The 12,174-nt window shown below is 54.3% G+C and overlaps 1 long non-coding RNA gene across 1 annotated transcript; it reads left to right on the forward strand.

The window, feature by feature from the left end:
* Window positions 1-1,591: 1,591 nt before the first annotated feature.
* Window positions 1,592-11,910, forward strand: LOC102740023 (uncharacterized). Its single transcript, XR_014141980.1, has 3 exons — window positions 1,592-2,016; window positions 2,494-3,466; window positions 3,647-11,910. It is a non-coding gene; the product is annotated as an uncharacterized LOC102740023 (long non-coding RNA).
* Window positions 11,911-12,174: the final 264 nt, after the last annotated feature.

Below are 12,174 nucleotides of genomic sequence, written 5' to 3' on the forward strand. Positions count from 1 at the left end.
GCCTTCAGCTCAGGTCATGATCCTGGAGTCCTGGGATCGGGTCCCACGTCAGGCTCCCTGCTAAGCAGGGAGTCTGCTTCGCCCTCTGACCTTCCCCCTCTCATGTGCACTCTCTCTCTCTCATTCTCGCTCTCTCAAATAAATAAATCTTTTTAAAAAAAAAAGGTGGTGGTAGGAAACACAGTGCTTTGCTGGGTTCTATGAGCCGCTCCAGCAGATCACTGAGCCCAAGGAGGGGGTCGTGGGAAGCTCCAATCTGTAGCCGAGCCAGAGAGTTGTGAGTCATCTGGGGACACACCACTGTGACGGGCTCGGAAGCCGGTGAAGTCGGGTGGAGCCCTTGACCTTCTCCGGCAGCCACACTGCAGGCCGCTGGAGGTGGCCCGGGCCACACACCAGCCCTGTGGCCCCAGGGCCTGGAGGGAGCCTCTGCTTGCTTCCCTCCGGGGACGGGAGCATGAGAGCAGGGTTCACCCTTCAGGAGGCAGCACTGGGAGGGCTCAGGGCTGAGCAGGGGTCACACTGCTGCAGAGCTCAGCAGGAAAGGGGAGGAAGAGCCAGCTTTTATTTCTGAGTGAGGCCAGGGGTCCTGCTGAAGGTTCTGTATTGAAGTTGACGAGCAGTCATTCTTCCTGAATCCTTGCCAAGTACTTGTGGGGCTCTTTGCCTCTGGCAGGCACCTGACCAGCCTCAGGAGGTAGTCAGTCAGCCGATGACAGTATTTGGTGTTTTCTCCGTGTTGAGGCTCCTCACCCGGGTGCAGCAGCAAGAAAGCGTCGTCTTGTCAGGGCTGGCAGCAGCCCCGTGCAGCCAGGCGGCTGGTGGGGTCCGCACGGCCTGTCTGAGCATCCTCCTGGCTGGCCCCTCCGTCTGCTGCACTCCATCTGCCTTCTCCCCTGAACCTGTTCTGTGGCTTTAACACGTTTTCGTCATGAATCACGACCACACACTGTAGTCACTGAGGACTAACACCGAGGGCAGCCTGCTGAGGTCCAGCCATAACGCACCAGCAGGTGGGAGCAGTGTGAGGACCTCGGACCCTGGCCCGCCACCGAGCCGCGTGTCTGTCAGCCCTTCTGCACAGACCTGAGGCCTGGGGAGAGCAGCGTACACAACGGAGGAGTTAAGCTTGTTGCTGAAAAGAATCCACAAGGAAAGGGACCATTTATTTAATCTAGAAAAGGAAAGGACCTCGAGGTCACCTGGAAAGCATGTCTAGACCGTGTGTGGAGTGGCATCTGGTCCTCACGGGCCTGTGCTGAGCCAGGTCAGAAGCGGGGCTCGAGGGGCCGGGCTCACAGGCCAGCTCTGGCGTCTGGTCCCCATGTCTCGTTTGCACACCAGGGATGAAACTCCCTGGCTTCCCGGCTGGCTGGGGCCTGTGTGGTCACAGGCTGCGAGCAGATGCACCGCCAGAGGACTGGGGAGGGCCCGTGTCCCAGACTCCATAGGAAAAGTCCGGAGCAGGCAGATCCACGCAGGCAGGGGTCGGGGGGTGGGGGGTAGAGGAGCTGCTGATGGCTCAGGTTTCCTTCTGGGTGTTGGAAAGTTCTGGAACTAGATGGCAGTGATGGTTGCCCAGCATCGTGAATGTGCAGAATGTACTTTGTGATGAATAATTGTATCTCGTACAGATTTAACTTGGATACTTAAAATCTTTGGAAACAAAACAAGACGGGGACGGGAGGGAGCTGGTCGGTGTGTTTCCCACCAGGCAGGGACATGGGCTCCTGACCAGAGTGGAGGCACGAGGCCACCAGGATGTGGGACAGCCGAGAGCCCTCTGGTTACAGCCCTGACCTCCCCCCACCAGGACCTCAGATGCAGAAGACAGGCCACAAGGACAGTGTGGTGCCATATTCTAGCAACATGAGGCCCATGTAGCTGACCTTCCCAGGAGTTTGGATCCCAGAATCCTGAGCAGATGTTGAGTTGTGGAGTCAGCCTTCCAGGCACTTGTCCCAGGCCAGATCCTCACCGATGCCAGTGGTTAAATAAAGGGCCTGAAGCCTTGATGTGAGTCCTCACAGCTACTGAGCATTTGGTGTCAGGACCTCTGCCCACATTGGTCCTTTGTTAGAGTGGCCGTGGGGACTCGGGGCGCAGCAGGCCGCTCCACCGGGTGCTCCGGGTGGGATGAATACACTGAGCATACCGTGGGTGCCTAATAAATGAACCAGAATGCTGGTGGCATTCTCCACCTGACAGCTCCGTCCCTCTTGGGCCTTCTTGGGCACAGGTGCTCTTCGTGCCCCCCAGGGACAGTCCACCGTCACCCGCGCTCTTACTGCACAGCCAGCTGCTAGCGGGGATGCGGCAGCGACCCCAGCCTCCAGCCTGGGCACCGAGAGCCTCCCCAAGGTGATGGAGCTCTGGAGCATTCGGAGCCGGGCCTCGCAGGCCATGGGCGGCTGAGTGCTGGCCGCTGCGGAGCCCCGTCCCCGTGGCTCCGGGGTCTGCTTTTTCTGCAGCCCTGTCCTCTCTCTTCTGCAGGTTCTGTGGGGACCCCGCTGCCGGGCGTCGAGGTGCGCATCGTCTCAGAAAATCCGAAGAAGGAGGGCTGCCCCTATGTGCTCCACGCGGAAGGAAATGAAAAGGAGACGCAGGTGGGCCGCTCTCTGAGCTCAGTGGGCAGCACGCAGGCATCACGTGGCCGTGACCGCCCAGCAGGCCAGCCACAGAGGGTGAGGGTCTCTGCTTTGGGGGTGGAGCCCCCACCGCGCGGGGACGGCTTCTCCTGGACAGCAAAGGTGCTGGCTGGTGGTGTTTCTGGGCGCTGTGGCCGTGTGGACAGTGCTGGGCCCAACCTCCAGGGCTCTGCCCCGCTGCCCCCCAGGCTCCATCCACCAGGGACGCTGCGAGGCGGGTCGTGACAGCCTCAGAACAGCCCTTGTTAAAACAGGTTGTTGTAGGCGCCATCTGGTTAAAACTTGTGCGGGTGGGGCCCTGTCCCCACTCAGTGAACGCAGGGCAGGTGTGGCCAGCTCTGGGAGCCTTGCGAGGCCAGTGTGGGCGACTCACAGAGCCCCGAACACGAAGGTTGCCCCCGGCCGCTGGATTCAGTGGTGGCTCTCACCGATACTCTGAGTCAACAAGGGTGAAGCAGGGGGAGAAGGGGAGATTATTGTCTTTAGTGAAGATTCTAATAGTTACAATCTGCTGGTCGTAAGCGAATGGTAATCAGAAGACATTGGGGTTGGCGGGAGCTGGAATTTTGGTTTAAAAAGAGATTACTTTGTCTAAGCCGATGTGCAGGCTGGACTCCCGTGTAAGGGATCTCTGTTACGAGGAGTGAGCGGCTTCTCTCTCCCTGCAGCCCCGCTCTCCCGTTCGGCACCAGCCTCGCCTGTGGCCTCGGTGTCCGTGTCTCAAGTGGGGAGTCAAGGAGACTGCCAAGCACGTGGGTGGAACGGGGTGGTCTTCGGTGTAATCCTACGGTAACGTTCACAGTGACGTCAAGAAAGAGGTGTTCCGGGGCGCCTGGGTGGCTCAGATGGTTGAGCGTCTGCCTTCGGCTCAGGTCATGATCTCATGGTCCTGGGATCAAGTCCCGCATCGGGCTCCCTGCTCCTTGGGAGCCTGCTTCTCCCTCTGCCTTTCTCTCTCTCTGTCTCTCATGAATAAAAAAAAAAAAAAAAAGGAGGAGGTGTTCCGTCTGCCCAAGACCCCTCACCTGGGCCACGGGTGGAGGGCCAGCCTGTGGCACCTCGCCGGGCTCCCGAGGCCTCTGCTGCCCGGTCGTGACAGGCCTCCAGGCCCACCCTTGCTCCCTCCGTGGTGTGCGGGCAGGCTCCCGGCTGCCCTCGGGCAGATGCCCGCCTCTCTCCAGGACAGCCTGGAGGCCCTGAGCCGTAGCTGTTGCTCCCTGACCACCCTCCGCTTGGGCTTCTGCCTCAACACGGCTGTTCCAGGCTGTCAGCCTCAGCCACACCTCGAAGTCCTCTTCTGGCTCATGGCCTGCGCCCTCAGTCCTCCGCCTCCTCGCGGATGTGCTCGCACCCAGGTCACCTGCGCCTGCGATCCGTGCGGTGATGGGCTGCCTCCCCGTCTGGACACCCAGCCTGTTTGCTGGGTCGGGGATGGCCGGGGGGAGTTCGAGGGACCCTGGTCTGTCACGGCGTGTGGGTCAGTCCCCAGCCAGCAGCACAGATAGCATCGCCTGCCTCTGCATCCCCCAGGTGCCATTCCCCTGACGACCTGGCCTCCAGGCGCACGCGGGGCGCATCTCCCCCTGCAATTACAACGAAATCTACCTGCTTCGCAGCTGGGGTGCAGCCCGCCCGCCTGACTGCTCCTCGTCCGTCTTTACTTGCTGCAATCTGAAGAGCGCTCAGCGCTGGAATGCACTTAAATAGGAAGACCTGCAGCCCCGGCCCTTGACAGACAGAAGGAAGCGCGTGCTCCCAGGGTGGCCCTGGGGGTCGTGGGGACGGGAGGGATTGAGGGAGCCAGAGTCCCTCCCCACAGGGCGCGCCATGCGCACACCTCTGTCTAAATGTGAAGACGGGGGATTCAGGGCTCCTGCTGTGTGTTCTAGAACATTCCCAGCTTGCTCAAGGAATCAGTGTGACCATCCAGAACAGAGCTGCCTCGATGACCACATGCAGGCCTCAGGGTCCCCACGTGCGGCCCTGTGACCGGGGAGGCTGCCCTCTCTCCCTTGGTCTTGCTGGCAGGAACCGCCAGCCGTGGCTTGAGTTACCGACCCCTCGTCCGGACCATGGGACTCGGGCCTCGTGCGTGCTGTCCGCGAGGGCCGTGCTCACCTTGCATCTCCCTCCCTCTGTCCTTTCAGAGTGGGGACTCAGACACTTGTCACTGTCACCCCTGGGACCTGTGGAGGGAGAGTGGCCCATGGGCAGCTTCTGTCTGGCTCCCCGCCCCCTCCACGAGAGCTGCTCATGACCGCGTCTTTCCCGGGAGCCCGTCGACACCATGGTGTGTGCATGAACCCGGGCAGGCTCAGGCCATCCTGAAGGAAGCATGTTTGTGTTGTTTTCATGACGTGTCGCAGTGGAAACGAGCTAACCTGTTGTCTCGTTGGGGACCTCGGTCATTAATGAGGGGGAGGAGCCACACGTGGTGAGGTGTAGAGGGATGACCTCTCCAAAGCCAGGATCTACTCTGTTTACAGGACTTGGAACATGTTGCTTGAAGTGTGGACGTCCTCTCTGGACACGGCATTTGCCCGACAAACCTCAGTCCTCCTGTGATACGTAAATTCTCAGTACAGCCCAGACTTCTGAGGACTGACGGATTTAACGTTCAGAAGTCAGGATGGCTGAAGATGATTTTTCAGTTTTTTTCAAGTTTTAGTTAGAAATAATTTCAAACTTCCAGAAAAATTGGAAAACTAAGAGTATGAGGAACAGCCGGCCATCCACGTGCCCTGCCCCCACCCCTCCATTTCCAGTGGGTGTCCCTCATGTGGCCGGGGTGCGGGATGGCCCATGTCATATCCCGGGGATCTCTCATCCACCACCGTGTGCTCCTCGTGTCTGTTGACCAAGCGACATCAGGTGTGCGGCCTTCACTCAGGTTCTGTCTGGGCTCAGGTGGCGCCTTTGCTCTTCACAGTGAGGGGACCCAGAGCTTGGCAAGGCCACCTTAGGCCTGAGTGACAGGCGTGACGTCCACACTTCTCAGAGAGGGACAGGGACACCTGAGCAGGAGCGTGCCGGGCGCTGACGGCGAGTGGGGAGCACAGAGGTGCCCAGGAGACCTTCCCTGAAAGCCTCCCCTGGGCCAACTTGCCGTGGGCACCTCGGCCTCAAGTTCTCCCATGCCTGCCTTCTTCATCCAGCCTCACTCTGGGCTGGACACAGTGTCCCCTGGAGCCACCGGGGTCCAGAGACGGGTGTTGGTGGCGATGACGCCCAGAGGCGGTGCGGGGCAAGGTGTCCCCCAGGCCTGCGCAGCCTGGGAGCCCTTGGTGCTTCTCTGGCCAGAACCCAGCACCAGCAATCAGGAGTGAGTGGCCGGGGGGCTCTGGGGGCTCTGCCCTGCAGAGGGGAGTCCCTGGGGAAGGCAGGAGCGGACAGGGGTTGGGCCCAGCACTGCTTCCCAGACCGCAGGGAGAGCCAACGTTTGTTCTCAGGCGCACGGGCCTGTGTCTGCCAGCGGCCGTGGGAGCGGGGCAGTGCCTGAGTCCACGAAAGGCCGTGGCAGCCCAGGAGGGTGGCTCACTTGTCCCAGGCTCTCATCACACCCGGCCGGGCATGCATGTGCACCCTGCAGGGCACGGTCTGGGCTCCCACTGTTGGTCCTCGTGTGGGGAAACCATCGTGTCTCATCCGTGGCCCCATCATGGGGTTGCCCCGGCTGTGGCTGGTTGGTGACTGTCCCTGCCGTGCACAGCTCTGCGCTCTCTCCGGCAGGACTCGGGGCGCTGGAAGCGCGGGCTCCCCTCTCCCCTACCTGGACAGGCCCCCCGCTCCCCCTTCACGGTTTCCTCTGGCTTCTGTCTCATCTCCCTGCTGGGCCGTGGTGAATGCCACATCTGCCCGCAGGACCCAATGGCTTTGTTTGCCGTGGTGCATCTTGCACATGCCGTGGCTGCCCGCTGCCTTCGCCTTTTAACTCCGTGAACACGTCACACGCTGTCTGTATCCGTTTATCTATTTTCCAAGTGTTCACTTTCCAGAGAGCCAAGCCCTCACCAGCAGCACCGCGGTCCATCCGTAGACAAATAGCTTCATAACTGAATGTAACCCGCCAGCCTTCACGTAGAAACATCTCTGGCTGAGGACGTGGAGATACCGCGTGTTTTGTTCGGGCTGGAGCAGGGCAGCGGTAGCGAGCTCTGCTTCCCTTTATTTCCCCTTAAAAAATTAATTATCTTGTGTTTATCCATATGCAAGCTGTCGCTCTGGACAACAGCCTGCTGGCTTGCCTCTCCTCCCGACGGCCACCAGCATCTCCTGGGCTCCCCCCCGCATCTTCTCCCGTCCTGCCTGTCAGTGCCATCTGTCATGGCCGTGTACCACCAGCTGCTGTACGTGACCCGCGGCAGGGCGAGGACTGGGGGCGAGGGCCATAGGGCCTGGACATGCGCTGGTCCTGCTGTGGGCGGGGAGCCCAACTGCCCCCACGAAGGCACTCACCTTAGACAAACAGCAGACCATCATCAGCCGTGTGTCCCTTGTGTCTTGGGATGCAGTGGGTTACCCCCTCCCTAGCAAGGACCAGGTAGGAGGTGGCACTGCCCTGAACGGGGAAGCTTCACAAGGAAGAGGAAGGCCAGGGGCCCTGATGTGCCCCATGAACATCTGCAAGGTCTTAGCTGCCCTGTGCTGTGCCTCCCTGTTCCCGACAACCAGAGCCTGCCCCCAGATACCCTTGAAAGGCATGCTCCTTCCTGCCATGGGCCTCATCCCTGCGTGAATGTCCAGGTCCTTCCAGTCCAACCCACGTCCTGAGGCCTGAGCAGTGGGCAGCCAGGGGGAGGCAGCCATTCATCAGGACACAGTGGGAGCCCACAGCCAAGGAGGGACCCAGGGGCCTCTAGGCTCAAGAGCTCTGCTATGGGTCCTGCCCCTCCTCACCGGCCCCCTTGGCCCATAGCCCACGTGCCTGCCTTCCTGCACCTCCTTCCCCCACGCCTTTCTCCACAGAAGGTTGGAGCAGACCCCTTATCATGAACTTGGGCAGATGTCAGGGGGCTTTCCAGCAACACCTTCTGCTGATAGAGAAGAAGACATTCAGGCTCCTTCCCATGAGGAAGCCTTCATTCTAGTGCTGGAGGTTCTCTAGCATGGCCCCTGGTCGGAGTAAAATGGGGGGGGGGCCTCGTGCAGGGGTGCACATGCCCAAAGACAGGAGTCCCCTGTGAAAACAGCCCAGGCTCAGGCTTTCTTGAACTTGTGATGGGTGCTACGTATTTCAGCAGGGTCTATACTTAGGTTATATGTTCTCCATTGGTCTGTGCATCTTTTTCTCTGCCAACACCAGTCCTAACTAACTCCTGTGGTTTTACGGTGAGTCTCAGAACGACGGCGCCATGCCACCAATTTTATTCTTCTCGTTCACAGTTCTAGCTATTCTAGTTATTTTATCTGCCATACCAATTTTTTTTAAAAGACTTCATTTACTTACTTGAGAGAGAACAAGCATGAGCAGGGGGAGGGGCAGAGGGAGAAGCAGACTGTCCGCTGAGCAAGGAGCCTGACATGGGGCTCGATCCTGGGACCCCGGGACCATGACCTGAGCCACCCAGGCGCCTGGCCTGCCATACCAATTTTATAAATAGCTTGTCTATATCTATAAAAGTCCTCTTGGGATCTTGATCAAAATTGCATTAAATCTGGGGTGCCTGGGTGGCTCAGTCTGTTAAGCATCTGCCATTGGCTGATTCTCCCTCTCCCTCTGTGTGCATGCTCTCTTTTTCTCAAATAAATCTTTAAAAAAATAAAAATAAAATTTTTTTTTAGGCTGCATTAAATCTGTAAATCAGTTTAGGGAGAATTAACATCTTCGCTCTGCCGAGTCTTTCTGATCCATGAACATGGTATGCCTCTGCACGCACTTAGATCTGTTTTGGTGTGTGTTTCGTGTCCCGCTAGACTTATAACCAGGTATCCCTCTTCTCTCCTCCTTCCCGCCATCCTCCTCCTTTCCTTCTTTTTCAGTTATTGTAGGTGTGGAGTTGTCTGTTTGTTTTTGAACTGTTCATTGCTGGCATATAGAAATACGATCAATTTTAGTGTATTGGTTTTGTATCCTTTAGTAGTCTTGTTAAATTCCCTTTTTAGTTTTAGAAGGTATTTTTGTAGGTTTTTGTAGGTTTTCTAGGACTTTTTATATCAACAATCATGTTTTCTCCAAGTAGGAGCAGTTTTCTTCCTCCTTTTCAATCTGTATGTTTTCATTTCTTCTTCTTGCCTTAATTACCTGATGAGGATTTCCAGTGTGATGTTGAATGGTAAAAGTATTAAATATGACATTAGCTGCAGACTTTTGTAGATTCCATTCTACTTATGATATGCAGAGTTTTATCATGAATGGATGAGATATTTTATCATGAATGGATGAGATATTTCTTTTTTTTTAGAGGAGGGGGAGGGGCAGAGGGAGAGGGAGAGAGAATCTCAAGCAGACTCTGTGCTGACCACAGAGCCCAACACGGGGCTCAGTCTCACAACAGTCTCACAGAGGGAGAGGGAGAGAGAATCTCAAGCAGACTCTGTGCTGACCACAGAGCCCAACACAGGGCTCAGTCTCACAACCTGAGATCACGACCTGAGCCAAAATCAAGACTCGGATGCTAACCCAACTGAGCCACCCAGGTGCTCCTGGATGAAATATTTGCAAATGCTTTTTTTACATCAACTGATTTTTCTCTCATTAGGCTGCTGATATAGTAGATCATGTTGGCTGATTTTCTAGTATTGAATCAGGCTCGCATTCCCGAGACAAACTCCACTTGCTTGTGGTATATCATTTATTTTATATGTGCTGGATTGGGTCTGCTAGCATTTTGCTGAGGCTCTTTACATCTGAGGTTTACTTTTGTTGTGCTTTTTTGTCTTGTTTGGGTATCAGGGTAATGCTAGCATCATAAAATGAGTTGGGAATTATTCCCTCCTCCTCTGCTTTTTGGAGGAGACTGCCTGTAACTGGTATTAAATACTTACTGAAATGTTGAATAGAGTTTACCAGTGAAACCATCTGGGCCTAGAGCCTTCCTATTTGGAAGATTTTAACTATTAATTCATTTTCTGTAATGGTTATAGGACTACTCAGGTCATCTAATGCATCTTGGGTGAATTTTGGTAGAGTGTGGTTTTTGAGGAAAAACACTCCATTTAGGTTGTTGAATTTATGCACATAGTGTTTCTCACGGTGTCCCCTTATTAATCTTTGCGTGCCTATGTGATCTGCAATAGGGCCCTTCCCATTTCTCTCATGGACAGTTTGTGTCTTCTTTCTTTGTTATTCTTCCTACAAGTTTATCTGTTTATTGAGCCTTCTTCAAAGAACTTTTTTGTGGATTCCTTGAGTTTTCTCTGTTACTTTTCCCTTTCCCAGTTCACGCATTTACTGGTGCAGATCTCCCTGCAGCACTGTTGGGACTTGCCCCCCTCAGCCCCGCAAATTTTGATGTGTTTTCATTTTCATTCAGTTCAAAATATTTTCTGATTTTCTTATTTCCCTTAAGACTTCTTCTTTGACTCATGAATTATTTAGAAGTGTGTTGTTTATTTTCCAAGTGTTTGGAGATTGATATCTTCCTGTTACTCATTTTTAGTTTAATTCTGTTATAGTCAGAAAGCATACTGGATAGGATTCCAGTTCTTTTAAATTTGTGAAGGCGTGTGTGTGTCCCAAAACATGGCCTTCTCGGTGAATGCACATGCTGCTGGTTCAGGCTGCAACGCAGATGTCAGTCCCATGCATGTGGTCGGAGGTGGTCGGCGGTGCCCGGCCCCGCTCGTCCCCGAGCATCTGACCATTTCTAGCATGGGGTGGGGGGGAGCGGGGGGTGACTCTCCCACCATAATTGTCTGTTTCTGCTTTTGGATTTTTGCTGGTGTATTTTGAAAGTCTCTTTCTTGGTGAATGCGCATTTATAGTTGTTATGTTTTCTTGGTGACCTGACCGTTCTATTGTCAGGTGATCCTGCTTGTTCTTTGCTCTTACATTGACTTTGTCTGGTGTTAATAAAGCTGTAGTCAATATTGTTTGTTTTGATTGGTGTTCTGTGGTCTATATGGTCCCATCCCCTTGCTTCTCACCTGCCTGGGTAACTGTCCTGGAAGTGAGTTTCTTATAGACAGTATAGGGTTGGATCATGTATGGTTTTTCAGTCCGGTCTGGCAATCTCTTAATTGGTGTGTTTAGAGCTGTACTTACATTTAACCTGATTACTGAAATGTTTGAACCTCACCTGCCACCATTTATTACCTCCTCATGGTTTGTCTGCTCAGTTCCTCGTTGCTCAGCTTCCCTTTCACTGCCTCTTTGGACTCATTCTTTAGTGTTACATTTTCATTTACCTGCTGAGTTTTTGACCGTTTGCTCTTACACAGTTTTTTAGTAGTTCTAGGGACTACAATATACATACTTCACTTTTTGAGACCTACTTAGATTCAGCACTTAACACTCCCCGAAGATGTAGAATTCCTACAGTCAGAGAGAAAACATTCAGTGACCCTTATTGAAGGCGGCAAGGCGAACTCTATTAAGGACTACTGGGGTAGCTGTAGGGCCCCTACAGTGGGGTTTCACAACTGTGAATGCAGCAGGCCCAGTGGACATTCACTCCCAAGCAGCAGGTGGGATCAGTGGGTGGACACTTGCTGAGGAGACACATCAGGGCTGAGTGGGGAGTCTGGCTAAACCGATCTGACAAGATCTCTGCTGAGGGCAGGCTGGGGTGATCACATGTCACCTGGGGGTGATAGCAGATTTGAGGGTGACCAGGTATCAGGGTGGGGGACTCTTGCTAAACTAATGTAGCAAGGTTCTTGCTAGAACTGGATTTTACAGGAGGAGCCCAGATGGCCTAGGAGAAGGTTGGGGAGCCTGACTACAGGCTGGTCAGGCAAAGAATCTTTGTTGCCCCCGTATGGGGTCACTTTGCCTTCTCCCGGTGTCGCCTGGTTTTCGTGTGGAATATCTACATGTGGTGGTGGTGTAATCACTGTTAGATGAGGTTATAGCGTTTGCTTTCCGCCTTCCAAATTGTTTGAAAGAACTCATGAGAAACAGAATGGTCAGTTTTATTCACCCAGGTATTTACTGATTCTGTTGGTTTTATTTCATTTCTGAGTTTTCTGTGTTAACTCTGGCCTCATTTCCCTTCTGTCTGAAGAACATTCTCTGGTTATTTTTTTTTTTTTTAAAGATTTTATTTATTTATATGACAGAGAGAGACAGTGAGAACAGGAACACAAGCAGGGGGAGTGGGAGAGGGAGAAGCAGGCTTCCTGCTGAGCAGGAAGCCCGATGTGGGACTCGATCCCAGGACCCTGGGATCATGACCTGAGCCAAAGGCAGACGCCCAACGACTGAGCCACTCAGGCGCCTTCTCTGGTTATTCTTTTAGATGAGATCTGCTGGCCACAAGTTCTCTTGTTTTTTCTTTATCTACAGGTGTCTTTGTCTTTTCCTCCATCCTGAATGTTGCTTTTTTTTTTTTAAGATTTTTATTTATTTGGGGCGCCTGGGTGGCTC

The sequence above is a fragment of the Leptonychotes weddellii genome, unplaced genomic scaffold, assembly GCF_054177405.1.
Source record: "Leptonychotes weddellii isolate Sample4059 unplaced genomic scaffold, ASM5417740v2 HiC_scaffold_2052, whole genome shotgun sequence".
Taxonomy (NCBI): domain Eukaryota; kingdom Metazoa; phylum Chordata; class Mammalia; order Carnivora; family Phocidae; genus Leptonychotes; species Leptonychotes weddellii.